Source organism: Bos mutus, chromosome 16 (assembly GCF_027580195.1).
Source record: "Bos mutus isolate GX-2022 chromosome 16, NWIPB_WYAK_1.1, whole genome shotgun sequence".
In the NCBI taxonomy this organism is placed as follows: domain Eukaryota; kingdom Metazoa; phylum Chordata; class Mammalia; order Artiodactyla; family Bovidae; genus Bos; species Bos mutus.
The window spans coordinates 40,833,323-40,846,064 of NC_091632.1; the positions used below are offsets into that span (position 1 = coordinate 40,833,323).

General features: G+C 44.3%; 1 long non-coding RNA gene across 1 annotated transcript; it reads left to right on the forward strand.

Moving 5' to 3' along the window:
* The first annotated feature begins 8,395 nt into the window (after positions 1 to 8,395).
* Positions 8,396 to 12,328, forward strand: LOC138991190 (uncharacterized). Its single transcript, XR_011467148.1, has 3 exons — positions 8,396 to 9,058; positions 11,188 to 11,279; positions 12,127 to 12,328. It is a non-coding gene; the product is annotated as an uncharacterized lncRNA (long non-coding RNA).
* The last annotated feature ends 414 nt before the right edge of the window (positions 12,329 to 12,742 follow it).

The following is a 12,742-nucleotide window of genomic DNA, read 5'->3' on the forward strand; positions in this document are numbered from 1 at the left end:
TAACTAATGAAAAATATACTGAAGCTTCAAAGATAAAATTAAATAAATAAAATGGATAACCAACAAGGATCTATTGTATAGTACATGGAACTCTGCTCAGTATTACGTGGCAGCATGGATGGGAGGAGGGTTCGGGGGAGAATGGATACATGTATATGTATATGTGTGGCTGAGTCCCCTCACTGTTCACCTGAAACTACCACAGCATTGTTAATCAGTTCTACCCCCAATACAAAATAAACAGTTAAAAGTTCTGGGGAAAAAAGAAAGTCCCCATATTTGGAATCTGGCTGATCCCATCCTCCTGTGATCATGGTAGTGAGGTCTAGAAGTTTGAGAGGGTTCTGGCTTTTGTTCTTGTTCTGTTTAGGCAAAATGCCCTGAGGTTCCTTATGTTTTTGACTCCCTCTGAGATCCAGAGCTGTCCCACATCCCAGACTGATAGGGTTGGGAAAGCCAGGAAGCAGTCATTGGACTACACTGCCCTAAGTCAACTTCCTTTGAGTCATCACTGATCATAAATGGTCTCCTCTAGGGAACTGGGTAAATTCTACAGATATAATTCTTTCAACCACCCCTGGCCTCACACCATGGGCTCATCTGTTTCCATCTTGGCAATAGCTAGTTCACTGGTTCTTCTTTCAACTGGATGAATATTGCAAGAATGGTGATGCCAATTTCAGTTTTGACACCATCTTGGTATGTTGGTTGGATTAGCATCTAGTGGGAAGAGCCCACACATACACCTTCTCTATAAGATTAGGTTAAAGTCCATATTTTTTGAACAAAGGCTCATAGGAAGTGGGGCAGCCTTTCCTTCCCAAGCGTGGAAGCAGATGTACCCTAAGACCCCACATATGAATGAGCTCCACTTTGAGAGTGCTTTTGTAGGTCCAACAAATTAGCCTAGATACTCAACTAACACACTTAGCTATATAATTGTTGCCTGAAGCATGCCAGGCTTCCCCATCCTTCACTACCTCCTGGAATTTGCTCAAACCCATGTCCGTTGAGTCAGTGATGCCATCCAGCCATCTTGTCCTCTGTCATCCCCTTTTCCTCTTTGTCTTCAATCTTTCCCAGCATCAGGGTCTTTTCCAGTGAGTCCATTCTTTACATTAGATGGCCAAAGTATTGGAGCTTCAGCTTCAGCATCAGTCCCTCCAATGAATATTCATGACTGATTGCCTTTGGGATGGACTGGCTTGATTTCCTTGCTGTCCAAGGGACTCTCAAGAGTCTTCTCCAACACCACAATTTGAAAGCATCAATTCTTCAGCGTTCAGCCTTCTTTATGGTCCAACTCTCATAGCCATACATGACTACTGGAAAAATCATAGCTTTGTATGGACCTTTGTTGGCAAAGCGATGTCTTTGCTTTTTAACATGGGGTCTAGGTTTGTCACAGCTTTCCTTCCAAGGAGCAAGCAGCAGCTATATAGTACTATACTGTAATAGGTTTATAATACTTTTCACACAAATAATACATAAAAAGCACAAAAAATATAGGAAACATTTTTAATCTTACAGTACAGTACCTTGCAAATTACAATAGTATAGTCCAACAGCCGGCACACAGGGGCTGCCATCAAGTGAAGAGGCAAGAAGAGTTACTGACTGGGGAGGGATAGGAGGTGGGAGATGGCAGAGCTGAAGGATCATTAGCAGTAAGAGATGGAGGACAAGCTGCAATGTCAGTCACACCTGACACTGTGGAATGCATGTTGATATCTTAGGAAGTTCAAAACTTGAAGGTTTGTATGTAGGGGACATACTGTATTCTGAGATACAACTCAGAGTAGCTTTCTAGGAACCAAAGTGGACGCCTCCATGGACTCAAAGTGAAAGTTGCTGAATCTTGTCTGGCTCTTTGAAACCCCATGGAATGTACAGTCCATGGACTTCTCCAGGCCAAAATACTGGAGTGGGTAGCCTTTCCCTTCTCCAGGGGATCTTACCAACCCAGGGATCGAACCCAGGTCTCCTGCCTTGGAGGTGGATTCTTTACCAGCTGAGTCACCAAGGAAGCCCAAGAATACTGGAGTGGATAGCTTATCCCTTCTCCAGAGGATCTTCCCAACCCAGGAATCCAACCGGGGTCTCCTGCACTGCAGGCGGATTCTTTACCAACTGTGTAATCAGGGAAACCCATGGACACAAAGGGGCCCATCAATACAGTCCATGTTTTTTTTCTATGTCCTTGAACTTTTTATACCCTGGGCTCATTATCCTCGCTGAAGAAGAGCTTGCTCCAGCAATCACGGTGGTGTTCAAGAAAGTGCTTATCAACATTGGATTCTCTTGTTTCTTGAACCAAACTCAGTTTCAGGTCATATCCTCACTGGGTAAGAGAAATTGAAGTTGGTGCCTGGGTTTCCGTGAGCTCTAGCTCCGGTTCCAGATGCCCAACGTTCTGGATACTTTGTTTCCCAGAATTGACCCCAGGACTCTGGATGAATGCTCCTTAAAATGAATGTTTCATGCAGAGTTTGGTGTGAGGCCCATAATCCCATTCTAAGAAGATTGTATTAATCCTTTGAAGATTTTCATGGAAAAGAAAATAAAATACTTTAGTAAAAACAACTGTGGCTATGTGAGGATTCACCTCTGGGACAGACTTCCAGGAGGTTTGAGCACATCTCATTGGTACCTAACAGGTCCACATTTTTTCTGACAGAGAGTATATATCAATGCGTGCTCAGTCAATCAGTCGTGTCTGACTTTTTTCGACCCTATGGACTGTAGTCCACCAGGTTCCTCTGTCCATGGGATTTTTCAGGCAACAGTACTGGAGTGGGTTGCCATTTCCTACTCCAATATATATCAATATTTGAGCTAAAGCTAATTTCTGCCCAGAATTCTGACTGGAACAGACAGGGATGGGCTCCTGTGGTTTACACTGGGGTCACTGGTAGAGTTGGCTCAGCTGGTAAAGAACCCACCTGCCAATGCAGGAGACATAAGAGACATGGATTTGATCCCCAGGTCGGGAAGATCCCCTGGTGGGGGAGGGGGGGGCATGGCAACCCACTCCTGTATTCTTGCCTGAAGAATCCCATGGAGAGGAGCCTGGCAGGCTACAGTCCATGGGGTCACAAAGAGTCAGACACGACTGAGCACGCAGACAGCAGCAGCACTGGTTAGAACTGAATTTAAGCAAAAGGGAATGCATTAGAAGGGCCACACTGGCTCTTAGAAGGGATGTGTGGTGTGGGCCCTGGGTTTGGAATGGAAATGATGCAGTTCCGGTTCTGGTTCTGGGAGACCTGGAAGCATGTCCTTTCAAGCCCTCAGTGGGAGGCCTGAGCCAGGGTTTTCAGTCCCATCAGGTTGCCCTGAAGGGGAAGAAGCAATTCCATAAAAGGAAGTTGGTTGGCCATCAGAATGGCAGGATGATTACAGGGCGACTGAAACCTGACCCAGTCCACTTGCCCGTACCGTAGAACAAGAGAACCACGACCAGCTTCCTTTTAGGAAAAAATTTAGTTTCTGGGCTGAAGGGAAAAATGAAAAAAAAAAAAAAAAAGTCTAAAACCTTGAACCTAAAGGAATGCATTTGCGAAAATCTAGCTCCATAAACAATGCCATGAAAGGCCAGAAGGAAGGCTGTCAGATTGGGGTGTTTGTGTTGAATTTCTCAATTTACCACATTCCAAGAGCAGAATTTGTACTCATTGGTGGGGAATGTTTCCGAGGACACCCGGGGTCAAGGAAATGTGGTCGTTTGCATGTTGAAACCCAGAACTGTATGTTTCTACAGCTGCTGTCTTACCAGCTCTCTGGGGGCGCAGGCTTAGTTCATCTTGGCCGAGGGACAGCATGGCTGAATGTCTTCTCTGGTCACAGAAATTACAGGACATCTGAGCAGAGTTAGACAGAGGAGCAGTCAGTGGACTGGAAAGATGGGCCCTGAGCTCAAGAATCTGAGATATCAGCAAGAGATTTGGGAGGAAGTGAAGTTTGTCGTGGTAGACCCAAAGGTTTACAGCCTTAAAGACAGCAGTGACATGCTTCCAATTTCTATTTTTTAAAGTAGAACAATGACTAAACTTAATCTTTGGTTGGTTTTCTCTGAGCCTTGAGTTGTATCAACACCTTGGGCCCTCAGTCTGGTACACAGAAATCATTTTCATTTTTAAATTTCTTTTTTTAGAACAGATTTTATTCTACTTTATTTTTTGGCTGTGCCACATGGCATGCAGGGTCTTAGTTCCCGAGCAAGGAGAGAACACGTGCCCTCACAGGGGAAGCTCCTAGCCACTGGACCATCAAGGACGTCCCCATTTTTAAATTTCTAACCATAATGCCTCTTGGATTAAAGAAAGCTTAAGAAACACTGATGATGAGAAATAAAGGCTAAATGGCAAGATGTGTGTGTATGTGCATGTGTGCGCTCAGCTGGGGCTGACTCTTTGCGACGCCATGGACTGTAGCCTGCCAGCCTCTTCTGTCCATGCAATTTTCCAGGCAAGAATGCAGGAGTGGGTAGCCATGCCCTTCTCCAGAGGATCTTCCCGACTCAGGGAGTGAACCTACCTCTCTTGTGTCCCCTGCACTGGCAGGTGGATCCTTCACCGCTGCACCACCAGAATGATAACATTTCCACAAATTGGCTATAATATGGTTTCCCAGCTTTCTTAGTTGTTTTCATCAGATCCAAATTAAAATTTTCCAAAATTAAAAGCTAAAAGTATCAAATTGCCAACATCCGCTGGATCATGGAAAAAGCAAGAGAGTTCCAGAAAAACATCTATTTCTGCTTTCTTGACTATGCCAAAGCCTTTGACTGTGTGGATCACAATAAACTGGAAAATTCTGAAAGAGATGGGAATACCAAAACACCTGATCTGCCTCTTGAGAAATTTGTATGCAGGTCAGGAAGCAACAGTTAGAACTGGACATGCAACAACAGACTGGTTCCAAATAGGAAAAGGAGTTCGTCAAGGCTGTATATTGTCACCCTGTTTATTTAACTTCTATGCAGAGTACATCATGAGAAACGCTGGACTGGAAGAAACACAAGCTGGAATCAAGATTGGCAGGAGAAATATCAATAACCTCAGATATGCAGATGACACCACGCTTATGGCAGAAAGTAAAGAGGAACTCAAAAGCCTCTTGATGAAAGTGAAAGAGGGGAGTGAAAAACCTGGTTTAAAGCTCAACATTCAGAAAACGAAGATTATGGCATCTGGTCCCATCACTTCATGGCAAATAGATGGGGAAACAGTGGAAACAGTGTCAGACTTTATTTTTGGGGGCTCCAAAATCACTGCAGATGGTGACTGCAGCCATGAAATTAAAAGACGCTTACTACTTGGATGGAAAGTTATGACCAACCTAGATAGCATATTCAAAAGCAGAGACGTTACTTTGCCAACAAAGGTTCGTCTAGTCAAGGCTATGGTTTTTCCTGTGGTCATGTATGGATGTGAGAGTTGGACTGTGAAGAAGGCTGAGAGCCAAAGAATTGATGCTTTTGAACTGTGGTGTTGGAGAAGACTCTTGAGAGTCCCTTGGACTGCAAGGAGATCCAACCAGTCCATTCTGAAGGAGATCAGCCCTGGGATTTCTTTGGAAGGAATAATGCTGAAGCTGAAACTTTGGCCACCTCATGGGAAGAGTTGACTCATTGGAAAAAACTCTGATGCTGGGAGGGATTGGGGGCAGGAGGAGAAGGGGATGACAGAGGATGAGATGGCTGGATGGCATCACTGACTTGATGGACGTGAGTCTGAGTGAACTCCGGGAGTTGGTGATGGACAGGGAGGCCTGGCGTGCTGCGATTCATGGGGTCACAAAGAGTCGGACACGACTGAGCGACTGATCTGATCTGATAGGACAATGATGTCCAATCTTGCTTGTCATTTTTTAGGAATAAAGATTATGCACACCCAGGTTGTGTTTTTGCTGAGGGTGCTTTCAACTGGTAGTCTGGAACCTTCCCATTTGTCATTTAGAAGGAAAAATAGTGTGATTTATCTATAAATAAAAACCTCAGTTATTAAAACCTAGTTTTAAAAATGCAAAAATTTCCAAATAATCTATAAAATCAGTTCTTTTTTTGATGCCATCAATACATACTTAACTTTGAATCTACATTTGTCACAAAATACATTGCTTTAAAACTTGCTGATAAATTATACTTTTCCTAAAGGAATTCATTTAGAGTAAATTAAGCATGAGGCTCCAGGTTCAATCCCTGGGACTCTCAGTTGGAACTTAACTTCTTGTGTGGCATTCCGTGGTGGCTCAGACCATAAAGAATCTGCCTTCTAATGCAGGAGACCCGGATTCGATCCCTGGGTTGGGAAGATCCCCTGGAGAAGAGAATGGCAACCCACTCCAGTATTCTTGCCTGGGAAATTCCTTGGACAGAGGAGTCTGGTGGGCTACAGTCCATGAGGTCCCAAAGAGTAGGACATGACTAACACTGAAGAGTATGTCTTTCCTTAAATGTGATAAAGTTTAAATAAACATTTTTAATATAGGTTGAGATTCGGTGATTGTGTTTGAAATTTACCATTAATCCCCCCACTACCATCCCAGCAACCTAAATAAAAAATAATCTGCAAATGCTAGCATCTTGCTGTGCAAATCCTGCCTGGCAGCTTTGCTGTGTCTCTTCATCTCACTGTCTGCCAGAATGCTGCCCCTCAGGCCCTTCACATGGAAGATCTGAGACTGCCACTCAAACCAGCTCTGGCTGATGGAGGCACAAAGGCACAGGAGGTCCTGTTGTTCGGTCGCTAAGTCGTGTCTGACTCTTTGCAAGCCCATGGACTGCAGCATGCGAGCCTCCCCTGTCCTCCACTAATCCCCAGAGTTTGCTCAAACTCATGTCCAGAGGTGGTCCTGAGGGAGCTCAAAAAAATGGGCAGTCTGAGTCACCTGTTCTCAGAATAACTCCAGGACCTGGGTGGAGCTATAATCTGAGCTGAGCTATAATCAGCCTCTTCAGAAGTGCAAGTTCCTATTTTCTCAAAGCTTTTGAGATGAGTTGCCAGGTGGCCTTCTAGAACAAATTTGGAAACCTTGTGCATTGGTCCATGTGCCTCTTTCTTCCATAGCTGCTCCACGCTGGGCTCCCTGATGGCCCCCTTGTCTGTGGTCTCAGCTCTACCCCAGGTTCCACGTTCAGGTCCATCAGAACCTTGACCTGTCAGTAGCATCTTGTGTGGACAGTCACTCAGGTGTGATTAGGCAACTTCACGTGACTCATGAATCCTGGGACCAGGCATCCCTAGGAGTCATTGCTCTTGGCCCTTGCATGTGGCAGACACTGGTACTTGCCTGTTTAATAACCATTATCTCCTTTTCTCCAATTGCTGTTGTTATTCAGTCCCTCAGTAGTGTCTGACTCTTTGAGACCCCATGGACTGCAGCATGCCAGGTTTCCCTGTCCTTTACTATCTCTTGGAGTTTGCTCAAATTCATGTCCATTGAGTCAGTGATGCTATCTAACCTTATCTAATCCTCTGTATTCCCCTTCTCCTTTTGCCTTCACCTTTCCCCGCACCAGTCTTTGTCAAAGAACTCAGTGTTGACCATTCTAGGGTTGTTCCCCATTTGAAGCAAACTGGAAAGGTGAAAAAGTGGGTGCCTCATGAGCTGACCACAAATTTTTTTTAAAATGTCATTTTGAAGTGTCTTCTTCTCTTATTCTACACAACAATGAACCATTTCTCAATTGGATTGTGATATGCAATGAAAAGTGGATTTTATATGAAAACCAGTGATGACCAGCTCAGTGGTTGGACAGAGAAGAAACTCCAAAGCACTTCCCAAAGCCAAACTTGCACCAGAAAAAGGTCATGGTCACTGTTTGGTGGTCTGCTGTCTGTCTGATCCATTACAGCTTTCTAAATCCCAGCGAGACCATTACACCTGAGAAGTATGCTCAGCAAATCAGTGTTGCTTTTGTTGTTGTTCAGTTACTCAGTCATGTCCGACTGTTTGTGACCCCACGGGCTGCAGCACACCAGGCTTCCTTGTCCTTCAGTACCTTCTGGAGCTTGCTCAAATTCATGTCCATCCAGTCCATGAGGCCATCCAATCATCTCATACTCAGTTGTCCCCTTCTCCTCCTGCCTTCAATCTTTCCCAGCATCAGGGTCTTTTCCAATGAGTTGGCTCTTGGCATCAGGTGGCTAAAGTATTGGGGTCTTCAGCTTCAGCATCAGTTCTTACAATGAATATTCAGGGTTAATTTCCTTTAGAATTGACTGGTTTGATCTCCTTGCAGTCCAAGGGACTCTCAAGAGTCTTCTCCAGCACCACAGTTCAAAAGCATCAATTCTTTGGCACTCAGCCTTCTTTATGGTCCAAGTCTCACATCTGTTCATGACTACTGGAAAAACCACAGCTTTGCCTAGATGGACCTTTGTCAGCAAAGTGATGTCTCTTCATTCTAATTCACAAATCAATTAGATGTACCGAAAACTGTAATGCCTGCAGGCAGTAACGGTCAACAGAAAGGGCTCAATTCTCCATGAGAACACCTGACTGCACATTGCACAATCACCACTTTAAAAGTTAAACAATTTAGACTACGAAGTTTTGCCTCATCTTCCATATTCACCTTACTTCTCACTAACTGACTACCACTTCTTCAAACATCTCAACAACTTTTTGCAAGGAAAACCCTTCACAACCAGCAGTATGCAGAAAATGCTTTCCAACAGTTCGTTGAATCCCAAAGCATGGATCTTTACACTACAGGAATAAGCAAACTTATTTCTCCTTGACAAAAATGTGTTGATAATAATGGTTCCTATTTTGATTAATAAAGATGTGTTTCAACCTAGATTTAATGATTTAAAATTCACTGCCTGAAACCACAATTATCTTTGCAATCTAAATACTTTGTTTTTGTGATACACTGCCGCCTTATCCTCTTCTTCTTTGTTTTCATCTTCCTCCTTGGAACGTGGCCATGAAACTGGAGCTGGAGCAGCCACCTTGAACCATGAGGTCAGAATCCACAAAGCCGAAAGTGACATGCTAAGGATGGTAGAACATAAAGATAGAAGGAGTCTGGAGTGGCATGTTGTGGAAGGTAGGTCTGCTCTAACCTTTGTAGGGCCTGGGCGAAAGTACAAACAAAGCCTATATATTTTGCCCAGTTTTTAGAATTATCAATCAAGTGCACAAACTGTTACACAAAATATGTTCTATTCTCTTACCTTGACAGTATACTTCATAATGAACTTTAAAAAATATGCATAAAGATACAGCTTTTATATGACTTAAAAGTCAGCAAATTATCCAAGAAACCAAATATTTCGGTGCTCTTTTCAGTTTTCCACTGCAAATTAGTTCATCATGAATTATGACTCAGGATGTACTGGGCCTTGGGATCAGCATTCTGAGCATTAGATATCATTGTAGAGGGGTGTGGACATAATGATGTTGGATGATGCATGCTGAAGGAATCACTCAAGGAACACCAGAACAAAATCTGGCAGTTTTGTTATTGTTTTTTTTTTTTTTTTAATAAAGTAGATTTTATTTTGGGCCTATTTCATGATATGTTAGGCAAGAATACTGGAGTGGGTTGCCATTTCCTTCTCCAGGGTATCTTCCTGACCCAGGGATCAAACCTGGGTTTCTCGCATTGCAGGCAGATTTTTTACCATCTAAGCCACCAGGGAATACCCATGATATGATTTACGTTCTTTTAAAAAAAAATTACCAACCCCTTTTATTCTTGTTAGTTTGGAAGATTTTTTTGGCTTGATCCTAAAGGGTTGCATTTTTTCTCTCTTTGTACATCTTGTGCAGGCTCTGGAAATGGAGCAAAGCTAAATAATTATGAAAACAGTTTCATAAGATAAAGTTTAAAGAAGTTCTTTATAAAGACACATGATGGATGACAGCTTTCCCTTTCCTAAATGGCAGTTGCACAGGTCAAGCAGAAGGCAAACTTAATAGGTAGCTATTATGTCAAACCACAAAGAACTTTGAATTCCGTGGTGGCAGATCCTCTGACCTCAACGCCAACAGGCAGAGACTTAAATCTTCTTGCGGTTTCAGATTCAGAAATGTAGTATTTCCATCAACCTCCTCCAATGAGTTATCAAAGGAAAATGCTTCCAGAATCATCAGTGTGAAGGCAGCTATGCTTCAGAACAGCGGTTAAATGTTTACAAGGGTTCAGCTGATTTCCAAAAGCATTAATGAGCAGCGAGCAGACATTAGGGCTTTCAGGAGGCAGTTCATATTGATATCCCAGAGTCTGGAAAGCTCCCCCAAGCCTGGGAGATCAGCTTGGCCATGATCCACAGTTTTAATTCTGGAAATTCCAGTTTATTTCTACTTCTGGTCTAGACTAGACACTGGCTACAGTCCCAGACACTCACTTTTTCTATCACTGCTCATTCAGGAAGACAGAACCCACATGTGAGAGGAGGAACTGAATTGTGTCCCCCTGAATCCATGAGTTGAATTTCTGACCCTCAATAAGACTATATTCAGAGACAGGGCCTTTAAGGAAGTCAGGTTAAATGAGGTCACAAGGGTGGGGCCCTAATCCAAACAGAACTGGTGTCTTTATAAGAAAAGGAAGAGATACCCTAACTCTCTCCCCATCTTGTGAGCACACAGCCAGAAGGTGGCCATCTGCAAGACAGGAAGGGTGCTCTCACCAGAGCCTGACCATGCTGGACCTTGACCTTGGGCCTTCAGCCTCCAGAACTGTGAGAAAATAATTTCTATTGCTGTCTGCCGTGTTGTGTCATGGCAGCTGGAGCAGACTGCTACAGTGTGATTTGCCCCCAGTTCATTTCTAAGTTAAATGTGGTGCATGAGTGCATGCCAAGGTGCCTCAGGTGTGTCCAACTCTTTGCAACCCCATGGACTGTAGCCCACCAGGCTCCTCTGTCCATGGGACTCTACAGGCAAGAATACTAAAGTAGATTGCCATGCCCTCCTCCAGGGGATCTTCCTGACTCAGGGATGGAACCTAGTCTCTTATGTCTCCTGCATCGGTAAGCGGGTTCATTACCACTAGCACCATCTAGCATGATCCCCTAAATTCTTCCTTCCCAGGATATTGTATATGAATTTAGCTGCACAACTTGCTTAAAAATATAGACTATTTTATGTTTGCACTTTGCTTTTTCTGATCCCCTGGCAATTGTTATTTGAATGTGAAAGCAGAATGAAACTTTTAATTTATTTATTTAGGTCATGCAGAAGGATATGTCCTGTGCAAGGCTGCCACCCAGTTGAGACTTCCCCCTGGACTTGGAGGAAAAAGGATTGGGTGAATTATAATGGTAACACCTCTGATAAATGCCTTTTAACTCATCATATGTGATCAAATCGGTACCTCATGTTTACTCTTAGAGGCATATGGCACACATAAAAGTATGTCTATTTCAGAGATGTTAAAAGTGAGGCTTAGGCCAAAATTGTGCAGCTGCTGGTGAGTGCCCAAAACTAGACTCCCTGCTCACGTAAGGGAAGATGAATGATTCTGTTGTGTGGTGCTGATTAAAGGGGTTATTGGGGGAAGTCGCCATAATAAACGGAACTATATCATATCATTTAAAGAGGCTTCATAAGGAGAGAGTCTGGCTGTACTCCCCTCTCCACTACACCGAGGCCTGCAGTCTGGGTACCACCCACCTCCACCACTTGTGACCTAAAAGCCATCCACTCTTGGCAGCAGATGCTCAGATCCTTTATCTGTTACTCCCTTTCAAAACAAGAAATATTTTCAAAGACATAGACCCATTTGTTATCTCTCTGAGTCATTTCTAAAAAGTGTAAGAAAACTCTTGGTAAAAGAAGTCATTCAACTGGGCTGTGCCCCATGGTTTGTTTTTGAGATAGCAGAAAGTGTCTTTTATTCCCCCCTCCATCCACTCCGCTGGTGGAAATCTCTCTTAAAATAAGAAGAACACAAAACCGAAACACAAACTCAGTCCTAGTTGAAACAAGAGAGAAACATGCAACTGAGCTGTTACTGGTGATAGAGGGGGAGAGGGGCAGGATTGGTGATACAGGGGAGGAGAGCAGGTGGAGGCAAGGAGCCCAAAGCCTGTGGAGTAGAGAGGAGGCCAGGTGAGGAGGGGGCTGGAGACAGGAGCCCTTAAAAAACACCTGCTCACTTCTTTTTAGACTGCACCCTGTGGCATGTGAGATCTGAGTTCCCTGACCTGGGATCAAACTTGTGCCCCCTGTAGTGGAAGTGTGGAGTCTCAACCACTGAATCGCCAAGGTAATCCTTTTTTTCTTCCAACTTGCTCACTTCTGTTTAGGCCAGAGGTTCTTGCCCTGGCTACATCCAATCACCCAAGAGACTTTAAAAATTCTGATGCTCAGGCCTAGCCACATCCTCCCGCTTCGCCCCTCAACTCACACCTTCTCTCCAGGATTATGACTTGCATGGCTGGGGACACTGGGGAGAAGGAACTGGACTTCCTCGTGCTCCCCTCCCTCTCTGCTCCTCAGTCTCTGCCAGCCTGCGGAGAGCAGGTGTCCCATCGGTCTCGCCCATCTGGGGAGGCTGCCGCTTTCCGGCACAGCTGGGTGGGTGCACTTAATTCTAGGGTGTAGAGGGAGGATGTGCCCTTGGCTGGCTGACAGGGAGCCACCTCCTCCAAACAGGCCTGGCAGTAAGAAAGCTGCTGTTCTGACCTCCATCTCTCTTACTCCAGCACCTACCTTTCAGCTGGCTCTGTATACTTTCTCAGGAAGCTGCTGGAAGATGTGGTCCACGAAGGGGAGGGAGGAA